Source organism: Poecilia reticulata, linkage group LG13 (assembly GCF_000633615.1).
Source record: "Poecilia reticulata strain Guanapo linkage group LG13, Guppy_female_1.0+MT, whole genome shotgun sequence".
NCBI lineage: Eukaryota > Metazoa > Chordata > Actinopteri > Cyprinodontiformes > Poeciliidae > Poecilia > Poecilia reticulata.
This window is the reverse complement of record NC_024343.1, coordinates 6028880-6038090: the sequence shown is the minus strand read 5'-3', so window position 1 is coordinate 6038090 and position 9211 is coordinate 6028880. Positions and strand designations below refer to the sequence as shown.

The following is a 9211-nucleotide window of genomic DNA, read 5'->3' as shown; positions in this document are numbered from 1 at the left end:
GTGTTTTTATGGGAATGTGGATCTTTCAGATCAATCTGAAAACCAATTTTGATAGGTAAACTTAATGTTATTGTGTCAAGTAGCGCAGGGCGCTGGTCTTGGTCTCGGGTTCGGTGGTCTTGACTACAACTCTGCTACATGGCTCCTTGGTTGCATGTCCTCCACCCCGCCCGCACCTTCTTTACATCCCCTTTCAGTTGGATTTCTTTCTAAATAAATGTGACTAATGAAGTTCATGCTATGTTAGGACAGGAGACGATATGTTTCCATCCCTGGAATTATGATCCATAGAATCACATATCTAAGTCTAAACTGTTACAGAGAATAAACACAATAAGAACATATTTAATCTGTGGTAGTGTTAATTAAAATGGCACATTTCTGATGTATTAAAATTAAATACGATCGGCACACKTAATGATATTAGCGATTAGGTAATGCATTCAGCRAGTACTTTTACTTTTAATACTTAAGTATTTTTAAAAGCCAGTACTTTTTTACTTTTACTTAAGTAAAATGTTAATGTGGTACTTTGACTTTTACTTGAGTACATTTTTGACTGTGTATTTGTACTTTTACTTAAGTAAATTTTTTGAGTACTTTCTCCACCACTGGAAACCACAACATTGAGGAGGTTCTGCGTCTTGAAGGTGGAGCTAAGTCCATCCAGGCCTTTTCACAGCTGGATAGTTGCCAGGGGAGATTGAAGGATTTCTCCAACAGGCATGAAAGAATCAAGGCAACACTCCAGGTCTGTTTTTGATGAGGGAATAAATGTTATAACACAATGTAAAGCTAAAAAAAAGTCAATTTTACACAATACTGCCCCTTTAAGAGTTTTTACGGTCTTGAGTTAAATTTTTGTATCTAAAATTAAAACTTTTTAAGGATGTGTGGCACCCTGACTTGAGTAAGGGCGTTCTTACTCCTTAATACTGAGTTTGAATCAGATCAGTATTTTAGACTTTTTTTTTTTTAAATATTGACTTGATTAATTGAAATGTGAAAGCATAGCTGACCCCTGATAACTCATGAATTAACAAATTAAACGTTTTTTTTTTTGTTCCATATCACAAAGTGACTCAAGCCACAGTACTGTCTGTCAAAAATCCCTTGATGAGAAGCTCTGACAGCACAAAGTAGACTAAGGCAACATTCATACAGCGCGCACAGGTCACCCAGATTTTTTCCCCCCATAATGACCCATATTTAACTTTTTCATGACAATCTGAACAGTCGTTGACTTTTACACCACCGAAGTGAGACGTGTCATGATTCTGCACCGGCAGGAGCTGGACGTAAACAATGGCTGAAAATTATATATATGAAACGATGAAAGAATTCTGTCAGTGAGGCGCATCACATCACAATCCCACCATTCTTGGCTCTGACTACACATCCAAACAGACTTTCCTACAGGCCTTGCAGTCAATGTTCCTCTGAAGGTCAGAGGTTATGTTTTCTTTTTCTTAGCTTCCTTCGTCTTCTTATGATCTTGTGACGATACCGTCCGTCGGATCCCATTGCTGAATAACTTTAAAATGAATCCATAAACGGATTGATTTTAAAGTAAAGTAAAATCACTTTTTACTTTACGCTGCTGTGTGACGTCAAGGTTCTTCTTCTGCGCATGCGGGTCACAAACAAGCAAAATCTCTGAGCATAAAATGAAACAGTTGCCTCTCCTGAAATACCAGAGGACTATCTCATAGCTGATGCTTCAGGAGTCAGAGTGTTTTTCAGCTGTCTGTGCACCCACACGGTGACCTCTGACCTCTACATATCCGCATCCATCAGAGCCTGGGAGGAAGTGTCTCCTAGATGGACTTCTAGACAGCAGTGTACGCACAAGAGACCGTGTTTTAGGTGCGTTTCTTTCTAAATGTTTAAATCTAAAACTGACAGAATGTGTTTCTTTCTAAAAATAAAGCAATAATAGAAATTTAACCATGGCCATCTGCTGCTTACATAAGAGCTGGGGGTTGGGGGGACCTGCGTGATGAGCAGCTGCAGCCCCAGCATTTACCCCCAATCTCAACCTGTAATCTGGGAGCAGTTAGCTTCTAACTGGAGTGGGAGGGAGCAGAAGACCCCTGTGAGCGGTTCAACATTCACAACAAAAGAGCCATAATTAAAACCTTTACTGGCAGGTCTACAATTCCACACGTCCTCCCGCGCAACATCTGCTTTAATGTGCACGTAAATCAAACTCTGCTCCGATGCCCAGCGTTCTGAAGCGGAGGAGATGACGGCAGCGGCGTCGCTCCCTCTGCCAGACACCCTTCAGGCTCTGCTGGATGATTAGTGAGATCACAGACGCTCTGATTGCCTTGATTTCTGTTGGCTGCGACATGAATCAACTCTGGCTTTTGACGTCTGGCTTCTACAGATTGCGGAGAAACAAATTCTCTGTCAGGAACATGTCGACAGATTTAGACAAATTAGAGGCTTCTGTCATTTTCCTGGATGCTCTGAAATCCAGAAGATGCTTAGTTTCTAGGTTCGGTCAGATTAAGCCGGGGAAGAAAAAAGGAGTTCCATTTTTATCTAAACTGGATAAAAATCAGGTTTATGGGCTTGAGCAAGCCTCTGATGCCATGACAACGCTGGGGAACCCATGGGGAACCCCACCTCTCACCCATTGACCCCTGCGTAACCCTTCAGGATAAGTGAGTTTAGACAATGGATAGGTGGATAGCATGTAGCCATGGTTCCAATGTCAGACTCCAATAACCAACTAACTTTGTATAAAAACTACATCCATGTGATTCACAAATATAATAAAGTAATTTTGCAGAGACAACTGTGTTGTGCGTTTAGTTCAAACAGCATCAATAAGGCTTTGACATGGTGAGAGAGATGCTGCCTTTCAACCTACAGGGCAGCAGAAGAAGCAAGTTCTCTATTTATATAGATTAACTTCAGCAATACAGACTTGTTTTCCTTGAAAGCTGGTAATTATCCCCTTCATTCTGTATGACAGCAGTCAAACAAACTCCTCATATCTCTTATTTTTATCCTCTCAACAGCCAGCCTCTCTTCTCTTTCCCTCCTCTGAGAGTTGGTGTTTCCTGTTCTCTCATTTTAAGGTTTCTTCCTCTTCCTCAAGCACCCTGGGGGCTTCCCTCTCCCCCATCCAATCCAATTGGTGGTGCTTTGATCAGAGCACTTACTCCTTAGTGCTGCGCTCACCTATGTCACAGGCGTAAACCGAAGACTCTGGAGCGCAGTATTTCCACAGTAAACTGGGGATGTTCAACAAAGCTTTATTCACTACATAAACCTTGGAGGGGGGGAATTGGAAAATTCACATTCCCCTACCTCTGCAAAATAAACCCCATTCAACATCAAACTGGGATCCTTGGAGGGCTGTGCTTGTTCTGGTCCCAGAGGAGAAGCAAGCACAAAGAGACGGCACTGTTTTACGGTCTGCGGCTGCTTTTGTTCCTCTGTGTCCCTGCAGAATGCACAAGGATCAAAACGGCACAGGAATGGGACTAGCAACCCTCTCTGGTGGCCACCAACCCCCCACAGATAACAAGCTGCTGGTCCATGACACTGGCACAGATTTCTAAATGACAGAGTTTTTGACTCCATGGAGGTCAACCAGAGTTGAACCCAACAAGTTCTGGTCTATGGCAGAAGCCCAGCCTGGCAGGCGGTTGAAGACCAGGATCCAGTTATTTCAAACAATTCCAGGATAAAGACAAGAGAATCGAAGATTAAAGAGAGACGAAAGGCTTGATGTTCCAGTCTCTAGAGACTTTCAGGGATAACACACAAGATTCTTTCAGGTCTTAAAAACACTCATTCTGCAACAGTTACATCAGCTGCATGGTAAACTATTTGCTTTGGATAAGAAATTTGCGCAATAATCGACAGCATCTCTGCAAAATAAAACCACAACAGCTAGCCGTGGTGGGCACGATTCCAGCATGCCATTGGTGGTTGGTAGTTAGTTCCTATGCTTCACTTCTTGTTGGAAGTCTGTTACAGATTGAGATTAGCACAAAATAGGCTTCTCTACAAACACGGCACAGTTTGTAGAGAAGCCTTGGTGGGTGTTTGTGACCCTCAGGATGAACTAGAAACCACTTTGGTTGTTTCGTCAAAATATTGGTTGTTCAGTTCATTCTTGAGCAGGTAAAAAAAAAAAAAAAAAACATGTCCGCCATCCCTTTGCACGTTGGCATCAGAAAAATAAATGCACGTCCTGGATTGGCTGCCAAACGTATGTCATGTGTCTCGGTATTTCAGCTTCCCATTACGTATTTTCTTTTACATATAAATATGTAAAAGAAAAAAAAATCCTCAAATAGGTGGATTTTCTGTAAATGATTTGTTGTCACATTCCACAGAAAAAGTTGTGACTGGGCTGGGATCCACTGCATGTCCTTTTTTATGTTAATACAGAAAAATCAGGCTATTTTTTCTCATGTAACAATATCAGAAGAATCTCATACAGGTTATGATGTGAGATAAGATTGAAGTATATGTTTTAGATCAGTGGTCCCCAACCCCCGGTCCGYGGACCAATTGCTACCGGGCTGCGCAAGAAATAGTGAAATATTTCCGTTTTATGTATTATTTGAGTCTGGAGTATCTTTTATTTTGAAAATCCTTTAACCGGATTCTCTCTCTCGGTTACTTGCGCGCCAACATTGAGCCCACAARCAGCAAAATGAGTAAGAAACAGATCAGATGTCTTTGGAAAGTTTCTTTGCAAAGGAGAAAAGGCCCAGAAAAGAGACAGGAGAATGGATTTATCCCGGACCGGTAGGTGAGTCCCAGATTACAAGCCGCTCTGCGTAACGTGCGGCAACCGGCTGCTAATGAGGCAATGAAGCTTCAAGCTGTTTCACCACGTAGAGACCAAGCAGGCTGTGGATATAAGCAACACTTCGGGTGTCATTGTCTCTCATCACTCCCAGATCTCTGTTTTCGCATCCACCTGAATAATGTGTAGTTGTGCCACTGTCTCMGATATCCACCGGACTCAGTTGCGCGATATGTCAGCTGTTTGGGATTCCCCTCTGTTCTGACGTCACCGCGCTTTCTGATTGGCTACCTGTCACATTCAGCAGGTCGTATTCTCATTCCCAGTCAGGAAAAACCCCACAAGCTGCGATAAAAACTCCAAGACAACCCAAATTGGGTATATTCAGGATATAGCGGGAACACCAACATCCTCCCCCCTCCTGGGGCGCAGCAAAATTTTCCAAGTCTTGGCCGGTCCGCGGTAATAAAAAGGTTGGGGACCACTGATTTAGATGACTTGTTGTGAACTGTCACTTTATAAATAAACTGAACTAAATTATAAACTGAAAATGTTTCATGTCACTGATTTGTTGTTGGTATTTTCTGGTTTCTACTATTTGAAAAATATCTTTATTTTTCCATCTAAAGCAGAAGGAGTTGTGCAACGAGCCTCCTGTGGTCAAGCGGGACTTGTTTTCAGATTGAAACAAATACTTTCCAAACACATTTTTTCCAAAAGTAAGACAAAAACAAAGTACATGTTCTCCAGTGCCAGTGGCTCCAGAGCTGAAGTGGTTTAATCTCCGGCCTGAAGCGGTTGGTGGGTGTGAAAGGTTCCCTTGTTGATGACTGAACCCCTCGGCATCACATGCAGAAAGCAGGCCGACCCACAGTGTAGACAGAAACACTTCAGCGAGCTACAGTTAAATATAGCCGGCGGCGGCATCGGTTACCTTCATCAGCGCTGCAACCCTGCTTAAAAAGACAGGCTTCTCTTTAGCCAGGGCCAGCAGACACAGCAGGGGCTGCGTCCCAGCCGAAGCTGGCCCTGTGGCCGTCACCGTCCCGCTGCCGCCCGCTGTGTAAAACCGCTCCATTACAGCGGCAGCGCTCCGTTTGTGGCTGCTGCTCTCCTGGTGAACAGCCTCAGAACCACCTAGGTCGCTCAGAGAGGTGGGGATGGATCAGCATGTTGGGACGTCCTCCTGTGGGAGGCGGCCCGCTGGTTTGCTCTAAGAAAAGCAAAGGGACTAACTTTATATACCGAGCAGAACTTTATACTGTTCGTCCGGGCTCCCCCGTGCTTGAAATAGGCCAATAACTTCAAGAGACGCTGCCGTGGCTGACTGCTTTCAGCTGTTCACACTAATCCATCACCATCGGCAGATATCAGCCATGAAAAAAAAAAAGCTTTGAAGTGTGCAACGTTGCCACGTACCGTCTCAAAACTCAACTTTGTGCAATTATCCTTCTTTTTAGCCATTAAATAATAGAACAAATAAGTGCGAGGCTTTTGAAGTGTTTTATGGAGCTTTAGACATCAAGCAGAGGGAGATAACAACAATTAAGCTTTACAAGTCAGAGCGTTTCAGGGTGTCACTGTCAGCAGGAAGGGAAGTGAAGGCTTAGGCTTCAGAACCACCTCAACATTACACTGAAACACTGTCTGGAACAACATGGCCACTGGGAGAATTATTCACCCATCTGTTGCTGTCTGGCTCTCCATCAGTTGACTAATTAACCAGAAGATGTGGTTCACCGGTCGGCTTCTGTCAAACAGCAACACTGTTGTTGTGTTGCAGAGGCCAACAGGAGGAAAACAAGACGTTTCTGCTGCAGGGTGYCCACAAGGTTACTGCTGCCATGGGAACCCAGCAGCTCATTAGAACACAAGACTGTTTTCTAAATAACACACTTTACTGCACATTGCTGTACTATACAAAGGTCTGAGGCAGAGCTACTTTTTTTAAGGGTTTCACTGAGAAATCAACGTTGAAGCTGGAGTCCTCTGCCTCCTCCCTGTTGTCCTACTGCGGTCTGCAGAATCAACCAATCAGAGCCAGCAGGAGGGTATTAGCACTTTCAATCATGCAAGTGTACGTGCTACCCTTTAGCAAATTTACTATTATTCTCATAATTTTATTTCTTTTTTATTTCACTATTTTTCTCTATTGCCTTTCAAAACATTCAATTAAACATAAAAAATAATGCAATTCTGGATGAAAGTACTAAAAATAATATTTTTTATTTTAAATTCAATTTGAAAATCCTTCATTGATTAAATAATGCCGTAACTAATTTTATCCAAGGCTCTTCAAGTTGTTGAGGATGGCCTAGTAGCCGTCAGTCTCACAGCACATCTGAGGAGACCTCTGACTGAAGACTGTATGACAGTGTCTTGACATGCTAACAGATGGAAGAGATGCTGTGAACTTTGTCCTGGTCCTGCTCTGGTCTCATAACTCCTCTGGGATTTGAAGTCATAGTTTATACTATTCAGATGCTCCCAGTTCTAAAAACAATACCCTGTTGTCATAACAACTGAAAAAACAAACAAAAATATTTTCAGTTTCACATCATCCAAAACTAGACACAATGAATGTTTGAACAAGCAACTAAAAATTAACACAAGTTTAAAAACTTACATCACAAGTATAAATACTTTTACTAAATATAACAAAAAGAAATCCAAACCTGTAATAATCAACACAACCACAAAATTCTGATATATGCTAAACTGAATATGTAATTGAAACTTTTGCCTTATAGAAACACTAAATAATGTTTTTAATAGWCTGTTTATTTAACGTTGCATCCATCTTCTAATTATTTTTAACATCACACTGCTTTTTATCATTTCATGTTCTATATTTTAACAAAGCACCAAACACAAACATTATAAAAAACATCACAAAGGAGAATAGCAGAAATGGCTTCGTTTAAAAACAGCCATCCTAATTTCAATGGACTGTTGTTGCGATGCAACGCCGCAACCACAAGGTGGTGGTAATGCACCAAGTTGTTTGCTTCTGCTCCATCTAGCAGCTGAGGAAGACCATCAGCTCGGATCATAATGGCTAATCACAAACAGATAAACGACTGTTCTGTGTTACTCTTCTTCTGAAGTAGAGCAGAAAAGCGCAAAACATTCAAACTACACGAACAAAGTCATAAACAGAACTAAGCCAAAACAAAAATCTAAAATTAGCACCGAATCTCTTCATGAAATCCTGTCCCTGTACAARTACTTAATGAAGCAATGTAGCGCTTATCTCCTCCAATATCCATCTATTATGGAGGGCAGATCTTGACATAACTGGAAATAAATAAAGGTCTTGGGAAAGCAATTCATGTGCCCCAAATATTGCATCTGGAAAAAAAAAAGAAAAAAAAAAAAGAGTTTTCCCAACTTGTTTTGCCAGAAAAGAGCAATCTAACTTCTAAATAAATCACTTTTCTTTATTCTCAATAGATTTCCAGTCAAACTTTATTACTTACATTTAATTCTAAAGTTATAAACAAATAAACTGTGCTGTAGTTTGATTGCATTTGCAGCTTTGAAGCCAGCAGAAGATGGAGACATTAGAAGATTGTCCCCATTCATGGATCATAGTTTTGATGCATTTAATGAACATTATCATACTTGAGAATCAAGGGAAAATATGATCTAGTTCTGATCAACATTTCTACCCAACAGGGTTAGAGTTTTATTATTTTATTTTGCCCACAATTTATCATATCCTATGTGTTTAAGAACGCTATGTTCTCTAAATCATATGCACTAACAGTCAAAAAAAACAAAATGAAAACAGATATAAAAAGCTAAATGATGCTGCAGAAAGACAATAACCCCCTCTAGTGGAGAGATCAGAACACAACAGGCAGAGGAAAGTTTCCACCTCGTCTGGTAAATCTTCTTAAAGTAGTAAATAAAGTTTGCAGAGAAGCTGAAAGGGGGGCAGTTTCATCCTAATTTGGCTTTTGTTGTGTGATGGGGATGAACACACGTGGCATATTTGTTGGATCTGTCTCAACACCGGATTACTGCAGCTTTACTTTGGACCACAAACAGATTTATTGCTGCCCCAGATAAGGAGCCACCCAGCCGGCCGTCTAGTGTGTCACAGAAAGTCCGTCCTCGTTTGTTTTTCACTGCTTTATTTCAGATCAGATGATTTGCTCTGTCCTTTTTACTGCCRTCAAACAGAGACGTTCAGCCTGGCTGATAGTTAACTAAAACTAACAAAATCATTTTTATAGTCAACTAAAAACTGAAACTGAGAAAACATTTTTGTTAAAAACCGTAATTAATGAAGAAAAACTATTAACTAACTGGAACTATATTGTGCGTCTATAAAACTAAAACATACTGAGATTATAGATATAATACCCGTCGTTTTCATGTTGATGAATGTTTTATTAGCTTTTCATGTAGATCCCCCACCACCACCAC

At 41.2% G+C, this 9211-nt stretch overlaps 1 protein-coding gene across 1 annotated transcript in view; it reads right to left on the bottom strand.

The window, feature by feature from the left end:
- Window positions 1–9211, bottom strand: part of phldb1b (pleckstrin homology-like domain, family B, member 1b) — a 144007-nt gene that overhangs the window by 39314 nt on the left and 95482 nt on the right. The gene's annotated exons all lie outside the window — the stretch shown is intronic.